Genomic DNA, 16,981 nt, shown 5'->3' with positions numbered 1-16,981 from the left:
TAGTGCTGCTATGGCTGAGGAATGTCATCGTACAACTGTGCCAGCATTGAAGTCTCAACTCAAACCTTTTCTAATAAAAATGGATTGTTTACATGTTCCCATATTACTCAAGTCTTTATCATAGTTAAATAATTGCAATCTGAGCTACGTATATAGATATTTTAACCCCTTCGCTGCGGCGGGAATTCTGCTGCAGCGCTGGGGGGCGCGGGGGGCAGCGCGGTGGCGCTGTGCTCATGACGGAGCCACTCCGTCATGAGCCACGGTTGAGCTGTGCTCATGACGGAGCGGTTCCATCATGACTCCGCCCAGTTGCGTTGTCCCCCCGCACAGGCGGGGAAACAGCGCCGCGTGGGCGGAGCGGCCGCCAACGGTCGTGGCATGACGGAACCGCTCCGTCAAGAGCACACGGCAACCGTGGCTCATGACGGAGCGGTTCCGTCATGAGCGGGGAAGGGGTTAAGAGTTGTACTGTTTGAATCATGCACCTTAGGTTCAAACAGGCATGTTCCTTTGGTGGTTCATTCTCACCCACCTAAATCAAAGGATATTGACCAGATCAGATGTTTTACCTGGACTCAAGCTGGTAGCCATCTAATGACATGCATGCCTCACCGTCTCACTGTTTATCTACTCATTTCCTGGATACCATGTCACTTGCAGTTCTGGAATAGTAAAAGGGCATCACCCACTAGATCACCTAAAAATGGTTAAGGATGGGATGGGATGAATGCTTACTTGTCTAGCACTTGAGATTCTGCACAGGTACCAAGGACTGTTCTGATGCAGGGCTTTTCCCACAACCCCTCCAGGAGGGTACCTGCTAGGTGAGACTCTGCCCGTGCAAGAGGAATATTCTCACTTCAGTCTCTCTATTCTCTCAAACAAAATACGTAGCAACAATGGCAACTATACACCCTTCACAACTTAAAGTACCTAACCCTGCTGCAAGACAGATCTTTCCTGACTTGGCTACGGAATTGCTCTGCATACGGGCAACCCAAACCAATACTTTCACCTGTGAAAACTGCCCTGAACGTAGCATCGAGATTTAGATCCAACACAAAAAAAAGAAAATCTGATCACATCTCGACAATTTCAAGATCTCTGGACTGGCTCTCAATTGACAGAATATGCTTTCTTAGAACAGCATGCATTACATAAACGGCCTACATCAGAGCTCATCTTCATACCTAGAAGATAAATTAAAACTTCTAGGGAAAAAAACAAAGGAAAACACAATCTCTCTAGAAAAACGAAATTGAATAAATAAAATATCATTAACCAGTCCTTTTCTGAAGCTGCCCCAAAAATGTACCATACCTTCAGCGCTCCAAAGAAAAACAACTTGCAGTGCCTTCAAGAATGGGATTAAGCATTCTAACCAGATAGCCCACTGAACATTAAGGGGTGCCTTCTCCTTACATGATAACACCAGATGACTAGCTGTGTTCACAATTTCTTAAAGTCAGCTGTTTACTTGGGTAACAATGCAAAAATGCATTTTTAAAGACAATAGGTCTGGCCATGACATGCACACAATCATATGTTCGCAATAAAAAATATAAATAGCATTCACTGGTGTGGCTGTTTACTAGCAAAAGTATTTTTTAATAAGAATCCTTCCAGTTGTGTATTTATTACTTTTTGTGAAGGTGACGAGAAGAAAGCAGCACGCAACCAAGTACTCAAATCGCAGGCAGATACAAAGTTAGTTTATAACAGTAACTTTATTAAGCACTGGCACATCCAATAGGTCTCATCTTTGCAAACAGTATTTGTTGATGCTGTGTATTTTTCTTCAGCACAATGGTTTTCCCCCCTATTGCTGTAGAGCATAGGCAAAGAAAACAAGCATTGGCATAGCCAATAGGTCTCGCCTTTGGGACCTTATAAGTATTTGGCCATGCAGCACATTATCCATTACATTAGCCATTAAAGACAACAACGTTTGTGGTAAATCAATGTGTGTAGCGAGGACCTCTACATAGGATGTTACAAGCAATCACAGGTTAGATGTGATGAGAAGGATCTCCATGGTTCAGAGTCCCTGCACACCTTTTATTTGAAGCACTTTTCAGGACTGCTGCGAGCTCTGGCATTCTTCAGGCGCAAACGAGTGCTGTGTAAAGCAAGACTCTGCGCTTCCCTATTTCGCTATAAACCCTGATCACAGGAAAAAAGCTCACATTCACAATAAGAGATCCGTGTGATTATTACAATAGGGAGACGGGTCATTGCATAAAGTGGCTTCCCAAGGTAACCATAAAAGACGTGACAAAATTTTCTGAGCAACAGAATATTGAAAAATTCATGCGTACAGAAAAGGTTAGTATCATCCCAAATTAGATAAGACCTGAGTTGTTTGTAGGTTACGATGATGTTGAGAAGCAAACACCCCAAAGCAGAAATACAAATTTAAAGCCGCCTTAAGGTGCCTTAGGCCTTAAATGAGTTTAACTTGTTGACATTGCTCCTTGCTCAATATATGTTTGAGCTTTGCTTTGAATATGTTGGGTGGGCACTTTCGGGGACCCCTAATGTCTTGGCCTCTCCAGCCAATAAAGAGAAGTGACGGGGGGGGGGGGGGGGGGAGAACAACGAAAGAACATTGCAAGATACCCAGAGAGCAAGGCAAACACTCAGAGGGAAGAGGGGTACACTAAGAAGGACAGCAGAGGAGAGGCCAGAAAAAGGAAAGATGTGGGGCACAGTACATAGAAAAAGCAATAAAACAGAAGCAGAAGAATGCACTGAAAAATAAGACGCAGAGCTTAACACAGGAAGTAGAATGCCACGAGAGAATGAATAGAAAGAAACTGTGAAAGAAGCAGACAGCCAAAAGATCAGTAGCAGACAAATATGACAGACAAACAAAGAAAAGGGCAACAGAAAAGTGGAAAAGCTGGAGAGCCAGAACATATAGAAAACGAGTGATTGGCTTTGCTAATCGGCTGAGTGTGGAAAACAGGATTGGAGGAAGGGATTAACTAATTAATTAACTAACAGGCATTAAAAACAAGTCCTGGCTTCGGCTCAAAACGCAGTGATTCTGGGCAAGTCCAGTAATGTACCGGAGCTAGTTCGCGCTAAATAAAAACTGCCCACAAAGTTCCAAGGTATAAAAGCTGTGTGCCTTCTGGGCTGTGCTTTCCAGCTCGTTAAGAATTGGACAGTTAGTTACCAGGCAGGCCTTTTGCGCTGGGCTGTTGCACAATCTCCTTCTATTCCCTCAGAAGCTTCCCAGTCATGCTCTACTGGTCTTCTGCCACAGGGACGACGAGAACCTCAACAAGATGCCACTACTGTTGGCGCAACGACAGTCACCTCTTGAGTAGCATGCTAATGAGCCCTATGTCCGGGGCAGGCCTGCGGTACACCCAGACACATTTCAGCTGCAGTGGGCTGGGCAGATGGATTTGTTTCGCCGGACCGGGAAAGAACGTTTCTAATGGGGCACTACTGGTGTGTAGCAATATGAGTCTGCTCCGCATTCAGATTCATGTTTCAAGCTCATGATATTGATAGCTGCAAGGGAAAGGGTGAGAGCAGCTAGCTTGGCCGGTGCTGTGACCTGCTCCACTGGCTATAATCGCCAAGGTAGAAAACTGCAAACTAAAGTACAGCGGGAAGGGGGGCGGGAGCATAGTAAAAACGGCGGGAAGGGGGGCAGGAGCAAGGTAAAACAAGAGGAGATTAGGAAACAAGCCACACAAAACAACAAGCGCGGCTGCTAAAGTGAAAGTGACCACGCTGTGTTTAATTAGTAACCTGATCCATGACGAGGAATGCAGTTGCCACCCTGCGTGCCGCTGCTCGCTCCCGAGAACAAAACGCCGTGGGAGTGAGCCTTTGTAGAAGAGGTGGGACATGCACCCGCTTTTGGCCATTTGTGTGCTTTCATTATTGAAAGACACACTCAAAGGCCAATCCAATGTGTGGGAGGAGTCAGACCCACACAGATGTTTAGAGTGCTCACATGAAGCCTCCCATAGAGTAGCGCATGCGCGCTGCGCTAGGCTCGACCTAAAAAGGAGACAGTAGCATGTAATGATTTGTCGTGTACATGAGCACATACGTATCATAATGTCATGTGGCTACGTCATTCAGTTAACAAGCACATGCACAAGGACATATGCATCACTATGCACGTAGGCTACGACTGAATGATGCAATTGCATTTTTATGTATGTTTTTTAACTTAGTGATCCAAGATGGAGTTATCCAAGATGGCGGGTAAGCTTGGAAAGGTAAAAACATTTTTAAAAATTCACTTGCACAAAAGTCGATTTTTTAAGTGGAGGGGCTCGGCAGTGGATGAGAATTGCTGGGCCATCCAAAAAATGTATTAAGGACTGCGAAAAGTGATGGAGCAATAAAGGAGAATGCGCGCTGGCTCAGACTCTACTTAAAAATAGTTTCTTAAATGTAAGCACCGGATGTATATAAAAATATAAGTCGTCTAATCAATGGGAGGTCTAACAGGCTATGCTCCAAGGGAGGGAAAAATAAAAGTTGAAGGAACGCCTTTGAATGTGAAGCAAGCTAATGAAAGTGACAATAAAGTCAATCAGAGGTAAGCTATGGAAGAGTTATAAGCCCACTAAGCTTTTGGTATGGCCAATAAGAGGCTTTTGCCTACCTAACAGCTTAAGAGCCGTCTACGTTTGAGACCTAAAAAGGAGAAATTAAATACAATAACTACTATTTAAAGATGACAAACAGAATGAAAAACAGCTTTGCCACTGTAGAGAAATGAACTCTTAAGGAACACTGTGCCCATGCTTGTGTTGTCACTTAAAGTAAAAGGAGCCAATAGGTAAAGTTAGCTTGCCTATTGTCCTGTGCGGTCAGCTGTGGTGGGGCAGTTACCAAAATGGGAAGGACTATTTAACAGACCCATGTATGGAGCTTACTGGCTTACAGACCCTCCGTGGATATTACATGCGATTTGTTTTTGTTTTTTAATAATAACCCGACAAAACAGTTAAAGCAGCTCCTCAAAGGCCACATTTGAAAACCTGTTGTGGCAATTCCCTTTTGATCATCTATTATGGCCACACTACTGTCAGGGACACTGGAGTTATGGAACTTTGTGTCTTCTACGTTTCCCACATAATAATGGGTTTGCTGTATGCGCCACATAATCCATCATCTGCTGCATAATCTGCATATTTTAACATACACAATTGTTTATCGCTCTAACAGATCGAAAGTACCTAAAAAAATCTGCAACACATTTTGTCAGGCAGTTGCAGGCCCCGCTCAAAGATTGACTGGTCACCTTTCTCTTGCATATTTCTATATTTGGGTGTCAAAGTGGAACTAATGAGGAGAAACCTTTGCCCAGGAAGTGTTAACTGTAAACAAGTGTTTGCAATGCACGAGGTCTCGCATTACTGATAGTTGGAGATATTGGCGTTGCAAATAATAATGCAATGCTAATAGCTCATACTTTGTAATGCAAGACTTAGTGCATTGCAAATGCTTGCGTAGTGGGCCACGAACCAAAGTTGCATGTCTCAGTGCAGTACTGCAAGCTGCTCCTAGCAGTCCCTAGTGAGCAAGGAACCAGCACTGCATGGTAGGTGCAGTACTGCCAGCTGCTCCTAGAGGTCCCTAATGAGCAAGGCAACCAGCACTGCATGTCTAGGTGCAGTACCACAAGTTGCTCCTAGAGATCCTTAGTGAGCAGCATAAACCTTTGGTCACATATGGTACTGCACCCTGCAGAATATATGGTAAATCCACCCTACCCATAATGCATTGCATGCAAGACAGTACCACAAGTACATTCAAGTAGATATGTCTGTATATACAATTAGTAGCTTTGAAATGTGACAAAATAATTATTATATTAATTTCGGATTAGGTTGCACTCTATGTGGAGCTGATGAAGGGAAATTTATAGAAAGTCTAATATAAATGTGAGATCTGCAAACGAGTAAAGTAACCACAGCCAACCTAGTTTAGGACCAAGTGAGTGTCCTGTCTGAAGGCCTTTAAGAAAATAGCGCCTTGCGGCTGTAATTAAAACCTTGGGCTTAACACGTAACAAGGGGTGTTCTTATGGGAAAATACAAGAAGAGACAAGGCGGTACTAAGGAGGGACTACTAAGCCACCATTTACAAAGGACAGGGACCAGAGCCAATTAAAAAGATGTGGGGAAAGTAGGCAGAGCTTTATGGCCATATCCTGACTACAGCATGTCTCGAAGAGACAGTACAAGAGCTTCCTAGGCAAGAACTAAAAAAAGACAAAGGGAATTATGTATTATGAGGCAGATTGGCTGCAGTCTTAAGAGATAAAAGTGTACCCTACTCCTTTAAGGGAACCTCCAGCTCCACAGCTCACCAATGCGCTGAACTACCAGTTTAAGACAAGATCATTGATTTGTTCCCTGAATGCATCTCTGAGCACCGGGTGCTGTTCAGTTTTTTCGGTCTTGCTTAAGAACAGGGTATGCACGATGAGAGCTTTTGTGAGCTTAAAAGTGCTTAGAGCTTGTCCATTACTTACCATTATTTGGCTTCTTCATCACTCATTTCCTTGCTTTTCATTGGTCAACACGTCGCCACATCACTTGCTTTTCTTGTGTTTGTCACTTCTATGGAACATGGGTGAGGACTTATTGATGTTATTGGTGTCCTCTTTGTCTACCAGTGCACCCCCCCCCCCCCCCATCGTTGATGTCACCCCCATCATTGTAACTTGCTCTGTTGCTTGTTTTCTTTGACATGGCACAGACTGTCTGTTATAGTGCAGCTGAGGCGAGCCGGCTCGCTTTGTTTCTGTATTTTCCTGGGCTTAGGTATACATAGGCTGCAAGTCAGAAACTATAATCGGTGGTTCAGTTAATAACAACAATAGGTGCTTCTCAGTGGGAAGATCAGGTGCCTCCACTTTTGGGGAATGGAAAAATTTACTTTTTTAGAACAGTTAATGTTCACAGCTTGTCTACAGTCAAGATGGTAGTGGCTCATAATGTGCAGCAGGGGTGGGATGGGCGCGTGTACACACATACTCACACCCAGCACAAACATGCACACAGCCATTCACAGCATACATGAACAAATATGCAAACATTTCCTGGTGGAAGGAAGATCCCGCCGTCTTCTCTAATTGGCTGACCGTGTCAAAGGTACGGCAGTGAGTGGAGGTCCTTCCTTTACTCGTCAATGAGTGGGATGGGGTTAGTTGTATTTGCTAACACCCCCCACAACAAGCATAACTGATGGACACTTTCCAGGGCTTAAAACTGAAAGAACATGGTACGAGTCCGGCAGTGACGCTCCTCCTCGTCAAGAGGGGGAGGTAAATTTTAACTCAGCCAGCCAGGTGCCTGCGCAATTAGCATATGTATAGTGCCGGACTGCATGACCAGGCCATGAAGAGTCTACCAGGCTGGCCTCGGCTTGAAATGACCAGCACTTTTCATGCGTCGCCAGACCACAGTTTACAAAAAGCTGTGGGTGCAAGACAGTTAACTAGAATGTCAAATTTCATTTTTGGACACATTGGTTGCAGCTGTGGAACAAATTAGACCGATTACTACTTCCTGTGTATAGTTCTCACTTCTTTTTTTTACGATTTTCTCAATCAACAATGGCTAAAGTATGGTGTATTATTTGTACTCCAAAACTGCTAATAGAATATATAGACGTGTATATAAAACAATAATAGTGTCACATTCAAAAGTGAAGTATCTTTATTGGTTCAAGTGATCAGCAGCCCCACCAAGTGAATGTAGGCCCGGCTGCCAGCCTCTGTATGCCACACAAGTTTCACACCGTCTCACAGAATGCTTTCTCACACCACGTTCCATATATCGACTAAGAAATCTCAGATACCTCATCCAAACTACAACAGATCATCCTCCTACACAAACAAGCCAAAGCAAGTCACAATACAAACCAAAGAGAAACATTTACTTGTATAATTTAATATGTGAAGTCCCAAGAACAGCAAGTAGTATGATAATCAACTTTGTGTATTGCACAGGCCATAGTACAGTGCCATGCGGAAGGCCATCCAGACGTACCGGCTACTGATCACCGACCTCCGGGTACAGGGTACGCTTCTGAGGGCACAACAGGCTGAGCAGCAGTCAGAGAATGCTGAATTCAAGGCCTACCAAGTAAAGCAGGCGACTCTGGAGGCACAGATGGAAGATCCACGTGTGACCCAAAGGCTGGTGAGAACTCTAGATGCTACAGAACTGTGGTATCATCTCCCCGAATGGAGGCAGGCCCTCTAAATACCTTGTGAAAATGCTGCTAGAGTACTGGATTGTGGTTTTGGCTTCTGGGTGGAGTTGTAATCTCGCCCTGTGCTTTTAATGCTACATTGAAAGCTATAGTGTGTGATATTTCCTGGAAATATTGATTGTCTTATGCAACTTCACCAGGAGAGCTGTAGGCTGTGTTTTGTCCAAAATACAGCTTAAGTGTTTGTGTCTTTTTTAAGCTGCAGCAATAATTATAATTTATAAGCTGTATTTTGTGTTGTGTACACAGAGCTGCACCTACTCTCTTTCCTGTGAGAGCTGCATCGAAATCTGAAGATTGTTTTTGTCCTACATCTAAATGGAGCTGGGGCTATTCACTATCTCTTGAAAGTTGCAATAAGAGCGCTGTGCTGTGCTTTTTGTACTGGGTGGAGGTGCAAACTCGCTTTCTCTTGAGAGAGCAACAGGCTGTGATTTTCCCTCAAGATGGATCTCAATTGTTTTTTATCTTATGAAAGCTAGAGTGTGATATGTGGTTCTACAAAAAATTGGACCTTGCCTTGTGCCTCCCACCCTTGCTAATGATGTCTTCCCCAGTAAGAGTGACCCCAATATAGGTCTGGGTTATGCCTCCTGTGAATGCACCATCACCCCTCAAAACTAAGCACCTCTCCTTGGTTTCACACCGTGCCTGAGCCCAGCCCAGGGGCGCCTCCTCCGCTAAGGTGGAGGAGAGCCGCCCCACTGAGCAGGTTAAATAGGAAAAATAACAGGATAACTCATTGTTGTTATTATTTAATTTTTCCGTCCTTGATCAGCGGGGTAAGGGTGGGGCTGCTCTTCTCACAGGGCAGGGGAGGAGTAGTTTGCCCACTCCAAGTGTGCATGACGCTTTGGCCGGCCATCTCAGGCTGGCCAAACTGTCATGTGCACTTTGTACGTTCTCCACCCAGGCTGTATTACAAGCCTGGGGCGGAGAACATGCCCAGGCTCCTATTCCTGGGGTGAGCGCCGAACCACAGCGCACAGACCAATCACAATGCTGCAATGCAGCATTGTGATTTGCTATGGGGAGCCTGGGGGCTGGGTGCTTCCTGCCATGGAGGTGGCTGAAAAGGACCCAGACGCGCCGGCGGTACACAGGTCTTTATTTTTTCTCATTCCCTCCACCTGCAACCCCCTCCTCCATTAAATACTAGCCGCCACTGGCCCAACCCCTGATATTTTCTCCCCTTTCTTGCTGCAGAGAGAAGCTCAGTTGATGGAACAGCCCTCCGCTGGCTGTAGCTGCCAGGACACTGTGCTGAAGGCAGATTTCGCCCTCAAGTCTTTAGGTAAGGGCGGTGGTGATTATCCTGTATCTGAGGTAGGTCAGCACAGGGTGCAAATTCTTTTACACACGCAGGCCACCAAGCGATGTTTAAAGAAAGGGCAAAGTAGGCAGTTGTCCAGGATTCCCTGGTACCATAATCATAACAGTCAGAAAATATTCCCGGTTGTCGCTTTCTCTCTTTTCTCCCGCTCTGTTCTTATCTCGATCTCTCAACATTTATGTATGCCTCTTTCTTTACTTCATCTTTTGTTCTTTCACCCAACACTACACTGCTCACCTCTGTTGATCTTGGTTTATACTTGTATGGATCTAGATTTTCTTGGCCTTGCAACTACAGTGTGTATGGAATTCAGTGTCCAACACCCTGTTCCTCCATTTCTAGCAAGGACAAGGATAGATATTATAATGAATGGATATTATGTGACCTACGTTACCATGTCCTTTCTGCAATTTGAGACATAGGGCGGTCGGACAATCAGTTCCATGTGAAATATTTATATTAAACCTTTAATTGTGATCCCAAAATGTACATCCAATGACAAAACAAGCATTTGCGATGCAATAGATCTTGCATTTGCGAGATTTTTAGAGTTATTTGCATTCTAATGACCGTGCTTTTAATTTATGTGTTTTGAAAACCTGCAAGGGGTGCATAAACATGCACTTTGTAATTATAGTTGATGCTCACGAGAAGCAAGGCTGGCAATAACTGCCCCTTTTTCTACTGCCAGCCTTGCTTCTCCTCAGCAAGGACTACAAGTAATAAGTGCGTGGTTACACACCGCTTGCAGGTTTTCAAAATACATAAATAAAAGGCATTGTCATTTTGAATGCCAATAGCTCAAACTCTTGCAAATACCTGTTCTCTACGTGAGGGAAGCTTGCACTGCTGCGGACTGTACTGAACCGGTTATCAATGTGCGGGAAACTCGCAGTGCTGCCAACTATACTGTACCTGCTCTTTTCAGGAGGGAAGCTTGCACGGCTACTGCCTGTGCTGTTTCTGTAAGCAAGAGAAGCTTGTAGTGGTCTGTGTGAGGGAAGCTTGCATTGCTGGTGACTGTACTATACCTGCTCACGGGAGGCTTGAACTGTTGCTAACTAATGTACCTGCTCTCTACGGGAGGGGCGCTTGTACTGATGCTGCCTTTGCTGCACCTGTTCTTTATGGGAGGGACGCTTGCAATGCTGCTGACTATAGTGTACCTATTCTGTGTGGGAGGGACGCTTGCACTGCTGCCGACTGTGCTGTACCTCTTCTGTCTGTGAGGGAAGCTTGCGGTGCTGCTGCCTGCGCTGTATTTATATAGAGGCGATGGAAGCTTGCACTGCCTACTCTCTGCCTCTTTGTGGTCACATTGAAGCAATGTTCTTGTTCTTTTTCCTTCTGCGAGGCCTTAAGTACAGAGTTCTTTGCCATCAGTTCACATGTGCTGTACTCTGAATAAAAATCTAATTCTCCTGCCCAGCAAAAAAGAGTCAGTTTCCTCTTCTCCAGCATCTAGTACCTGGTCATTCTAGTCCCTCACCCCACTCGGGCCCGCACATCTTCAGGCTCCTCCCCCAAGATGAGAGTTATCAGAGCTTCTGGCCAGATCACGGACGACTTCAAAGCACTTACCAAGAAAACAAGAAACCCGCAAGAGATGCCAACCTCGGTAATTAGAGAAAACTGAAAATGTTAACATTTTGCTAAATATTCTTTTCTGCGAGTTTGGAGCACATATGACGGACTTGAGGACTGGAAAGGGACTAGGGGGGCGGGGGGGCTGCCCCCTCTCAGGCACCGGACAGATCCTTCATTCTTTAACAGAGAGAGGGCTTTAATGGGTACCCTGATTCCAAAGTGCTGCGGGTGCTCAATCATGACCGGGGTCTCTGTTCAACCTTGCCCCCAACACAGGTTTAACTGACATCCCACTCCCTCCATCCTTTGCTGGGGGGGTGCACCCCATGTGCAGAGCATTCCATGAGGGAGAGAGGGCTAGGCTCCAAGTGAACAAAGATACAAAACAGAACAAGTTATCAAGCACCAATTAAAATAAAACAATGGTGTAGGAGAGTAGGATCTGCACTTATGTTGCCCCCACTTTGTTTTCTGATGTTAACACTGGTTTCTGGCTATAGTCTGGCTGGGACCCTGCTAATCAGGGCCCCAGTCTCTGTTCTCTCTAAACAACTTGGAGTGCATATTAGATGGACTAGTGATTGGATACTGTGGTTCCTTATGAGCCCCTAGTATATGGTACCTTAGGTACCAAGGACAGAGGTGCTTCACAGGGCTACCAGGGGCTGAAGCATGCATTATGTCACCCATGGGAAGCAGACTAAATCTGACACCACAGGCCTGCTACTGCAGCCTGGGTGAGGTAGTGTTAGCACTCCTCACTGAGGTATAGGTTCCTATATCTCACCATACACACACATATAAACCTACCAGTCACCCCTAAGGCAGGCCCTATCAATCCGGAGGGCAGGGTGCTTGGTTTACAATGTGAGGGGGTGCCTCTGCATGAGCAGGACCCCTCCGCAGCTGGCAGAGTCTATTCTCTGTGGCGGTTTGTGGATGCGGTTAAACCATATACTCATGTGCATTATAACCTCGCGGTAAATGCTAACTTTGGAATGACTGCATCAAAACATGTCGTGTTTGGTGTCAAACAACTTGGAATCATACCCCCACACCAGTAACTGGTGTGGGAGTATGATCCCACCCTTCTAGAGGGGACGACATGTACCCACTGTGGAAACACTGTAGAAATCTGAAAGAGCCCTGGAATCACAAAATGGATGCCACCAGCACAGACACTGGGCTGCCCTCCTGCTGCTGACAAACTCGCAGTGGAGGAGGCCCAACAATAGGCATCCTGTCACAGGGAGGTGTCACCACCTTCCAGACAGGATTTAGTGTATTGGGACTGGGTGGGTGCACTCCTAGAGTGCTTTGAAATCCTGCACTGGGGAAGCAGTAGGCTCCTCTGTGCATATGCCAGCTCAAACCAGTTTAGGGGCTACCTGTCCCTGCTCTGGCGCGAAACTGGACAAAGGGAAGTGGGTGTAACCACCCCCTACCCTGACCCTCCCAGAGGAGTGGTCATAAAGCTAGTCCCTCCCTGTCTTTCAGTACAAGATAGGGAACCCTTGCCATTGCAAACTAGATATCCCTGGACGACGCTTTAAAAGAAGAATCCTGGCCCTTTGACGTTCCACTACCTTTGGAAGACAGAAAAATCTCCCTTGGAGTCAAGGAGTGACTCCCCTGCTTGGCAGGCACCAAAAACTTGAATCAACGGTCGCAAACTTTCCTGCTCCCGCTGGAGCCCGAAGGTTTCCTGACCTTGACGGCCATTGTGAGTCCTCAGCAGAGCCGAGGCGAGTGGACCCCACGAGTGACTAGGAACATCAATACCCGGGTACCGTGCACTATTGTCAAGTGCAACCCCTTCACGATGTTCTACGAACTTGTGCATTGGACCATTTGTGGCCCAAGCCTTCAGCAGGTTGTGCACCGAAAATCAGAGGCCTACCCCGTCCAGAGTGACTGTGGGCTCCTGTAAAGCATTTCCTCACGAGGCGTCTTCGCGATCCCTTGCCCGTTAGCTTGTGGGTCCCCTGAAGACTTTATCGAACCAAAGGGCTTCCCTGGTTGCTCCAGGCCTGCCCTCACTTACCCTCGCTGGGTGAGTCCCTCAGACCTTGCTGGTCTGCACCGCTGACTTTCTTCAGTTTCCACGAGACTTGCTGTTGCCAAGGCTTGAGGGCTCCAATCCGGTTGCCGACACCTCAGTAAGCTGCAGACGTCGTGGGACACTCCGAATCCAGCTGCTGGTCATCGTCGATGCCTCCTGGACCCCATGGCTGAAGAGTCAAAACACCCTTGATCACCCGACTTCCGTGGGCATTCATCTTCCTGGCCCCGGGTCACTGGCAAGTGACTGAACACTGTCCCTTCTGCTTTCAGGTCTTCATCTTGAATCCAGCCTTGTATTCCACCTTCACAAGCAGCAAAACTTCTTCGGCTTCCATAGAAAACGACGACACGACCCGACACCAAAAGACACCTATGCACCCGGCTTCCCTGGGTGAGGTAACTCGTGCACTCGGGTGCTCTAGTGGGTGTTGGCCCTCGAACTACTTACCTTGTAAGTGACTTGCTTGTAGACTTCCTAAAAGTACCCTTAAACTTTAAAAATCAAACCGCGACTTGCTCCATTGAAATCAATAGGGAACCCGCGGCTGTGTTCTCACACTGCACGCGTCTCCTGTGGGTCTTTCACTTACCTGCCTTGGGTGGATTAGTGAAGCCCCAGCGATTCTACGGGCCCTAGGCCTTGTCCCCTTGCAAGTAGACATTCCTAAACCTCTTTTTTAGTATATGGTCTGGTACGCCCCTAGGGCCCCAGCCATATTGGTGCTTAACTTATAGTGAAACGTTGATATTTGAATGTGTTCCTGACTTTTTAATCTCAAAGAGATTAGTAGCGTCTAGAAATAAATACATATATTGGATATATATACACACCTGTGTGGTGTCCTTTCATTTGGTAATTCAAGAGATTATAAGGTAAAACAAGCTGCTTTACATTCCTCTGAGACTTAGCCTGAAGGCTGCTCTCCACAGCTACCACTAGGATAGCTTTCTTTAAAAGGTTGTCTTAAAGCTATCTTCCATAAGAGTCGAATTGGACTGGTGCAATGTGGCCACTTTAACTAATGACCAGCATATGCCAGGCCAACTTCTCACAAATGTTTTCATGTATGTAGCAACAAGGATGAAAATGCCAGTGTTTCTTGTATTTTAAGATTTATGAACAACAATTTTTCTCCCAACCACTTAAAATGCGATTTTCGTGAACGTCTGGATTATATCTTCAGCTGGGGCATGGGTAGGTGTTACTTTGTGTAGGTCATTGTTTGCGTGCAAGAACGGTTTGTTTCACAGCTGGTGTGACTATGCAGATTGGCTGCTTTTCCTTAAATAGATGGGCTGTGAGGGGGAAAAAAGCTGCTTTTCTTCACAGAGCAAGAGCGGGCAATGGCAATGGCCGTGAGCCGATGAGCAAGCACAGCCCAGCCCAGTCCACCACTTCGCTATTTCAACTTGTTTGCTCCAGAGACTAAAGCAGGGCCAGCCGGGGAGAAGCTCGACACAGACTAGCCGTAAAGGCATCACGTCGATGCTGCTTGTGAAAGAGCGCCGTTCTGGTATAAACTAAGAGTTCATAGAAAGAGCTCAGAGCTGCAGTTCTCTCCAGAGACAGTCCACAGCAGGGGCAGCTGCGAGGAGCAGGGCAGGCACAGACAGCAGTGCTCCTGCTCTGAAGCAGGCTGCAGCACAACCTTCCATCTCACGAGCCTGCTGACTGATTGGGTGGGGAGGGAGAGCACAGAAGAGAGACTAAGGAGCTGGGAAATAGACAACAATGAAAGAGAAACCAGCACAGCGCTCGTGAAACGGGAATATCTTGAAATTTAGTTCTTAAAGCTTAAGGCTCCAACAGGGGCCTGGTTGCGCTTGATCAGGACAAATCCAAAAGTTCAGGCGACCGCAATGATACACGGAGCAGGCATGGTCTGCTGAAACAGTACCTTGGTTCGGGGTCGCTTTGACGTCGATGACGAGATGCAAGGCGGAAGGGAGGTGATGCGTCTGCGTCGATCCTGGAGATGTAGGCGATACGTCGGTTCCAAGCCACACAAAACAGATGCGTCGTCGAACCTCTCTGATGTAGGCGATGCATTGAGCCGCGCGCCGGCAATGCAATGTCCTCGATCCTGGCAGCATTAGCGATGTGTCGGCATTGAAGGAGATGCGCTGGCGCCAAGCCACGCAATGATGGCCGTGTGTGGGTTTTTGCAGTTGCAGCAATTTAAACCCATTTCCAAAGGCCCAGGACTGGATTGGTACCACTTGGCAGGGCAAGACTCTCAGATGGCAGAGTCCCGGTGCTGCTGATGAGTGGAGTGAAGGCTTTGATGTCTCTGAGGCTTCCAACAGGAGACAAGCCCATGGAGCAATGCGGGGTACAAGTGGTGGAGAGATGCATGTGCAGTCCTCTCTCACTCCCAGGCAAGAGGGTAGAAGGCAGCAGGTCAGCAACACAGAGCAGGAGTCCAGCAGAGTGACAGTCCTTTCAGCAGCACACAGTCCTTCCTGGCAGAGTACTGCTTTGGTGGTGTCAGGGATTCAGTACTTATACCCAGTTGTGCCTTTGAAGTGGAGTAGACTTCAAAGAGAGGCCTTGGAAGTGCATAAAGTCCCTGCCCTTTCTGCCCTGGCTCCAAGCTCACTACAGGGTGGTATGCAGTCCTTGGGCAGACTTAAGTATTGGCAGTCTCCAAGATAGATCTTATGAGATCAGGCAGCAAGCAGAAGAAAGTATTCTGGAACATCCTGCAACTCAGATGGGGCTCAGAGTTGATTGAGTTTTTTTTTTCTCTGAGTCCTACGATTATGCTGCCTTAATAGTCTCTGGGCTTTGTCGGACACTCCCAGTCTGGTACTGGTAGTTTTACAACGAGGGCCATCTAGGTCTTGGAGCTCAGCAGAAGAGTTATCTCAACGGGTTTCTTCATTAGCACCCAAGCAAGTTCTCGTACCGGTAGGCGGGTTTTCCCCATCTCCAGACGCCTACCTCTCAGCTTGCTGAGTGTGGGTATAGACGAATGTGTACTGAAGTGAGATTGGTGGAGAATGAAGATTAAGAGGAAAAAAAAAGGTAATCTCAATGTTAACCTATGGGAGAGATAGGACTTGCAGTAGAGAAAAACGAATTTAAGACGTTTTCAATAAATGGACATGTAAAACTTAAGAGTAAATATCCAACTTTTTAAATACACTACATCCTTCCCTTGGGGCTGTCCAGGACATACCTTAGGGGAGACTTGTGTGTATTAAAAAGATGGTTTGGGTTAAAACTGCACATACAGGTTCTGCATTGGAAGGACCGAGACAAGTTTAAAGGGCTACTAAAGTGGGTGGCACAATCAGTGCTGCAGGACCACTAACAGCATTTAATTTACAGGTCCAGAGCACATGTAGTGCACTTTACTAGGGACTTCTACGTAAATTAAAAATGCCAATTGAGGATAAACCAATTTTACCATGTTTTAAGTAAAAAGAACATACATTTTGGCACTGGTAAAGTGCCCAGAGTTATAAAGCCAGCAAAACAAGGTCAGGAGGCAAACAGTCAGAGGAAACAACACCACGGATGCCCTTCAATTTTTATGCTCTGTTGTTGACAGGGATGTGGTTTCCGCGATTTAAAACTTCAAAAATAAAATAGGTACACTTCAAGCACAGCTATCCCTTTTGCCCCATGGTTAATCGCCCTATTAAGACAGGTACGCTGGCAGTCACGATGAGAAACACTGATAATCCTTAGATTTGTAATGGGAGTCCTGGCAATTACCAGCC

The 16,981-nt window shown here is 46.3% G+C and overlaps 1 protein-coding gene and 1 long non-coding RNA gene across 2 annotated transcripts in view; one reads left to right on the top strand and one right to left on the bottom strand.

Annotated features, from left to right (window-relative positions):
* The window catches only part of LOC146834936 (uncharacterized), a 43,662-nt gene extending 33,564 nt beyond the window's left edge, over window positions 1-10,098 (top strand). The window contains exons 3-4 of the long non-coding RNA XR_014960671.1: window positions 8,003-8,195; window positions 9,475-10,098. This is a non-coding gene — a long non-coding RNA (uncharacterized LOC146834936). The remainder of the gene's footprint in view (window positions 1-8,002; window positions 8,196-9,474) is intronic.
* The window catches only part of TMEM59 (transmembrane protein 59), a 141,280-nt gene that overhangs the window by 123,399 nt on the left and 900 nt on the right, over window positions 1-16,981 (bottom strand). The gene's annotated exons all lie outside the window — the stretch shown is intronic.

The sequence above is a fragment of the Triturus cristatus genome, chromosome 4_2 (genome assembly GCF_964204655.1).
Source record: "Triturus cristatus chromosome 4_2, aTriCri1.1, whole genome shotgun sequence".
Classification (NCBI taxonomy): domain Eukaryota; kingdom Metazoa; phylum Chordata; class Amphibia; order Caudata; family Salamandridae; genus Triturus; species Triturus cristatus.
This window is presented reverse-complemented; position numbering and strand designations above follow the sequence as displayed.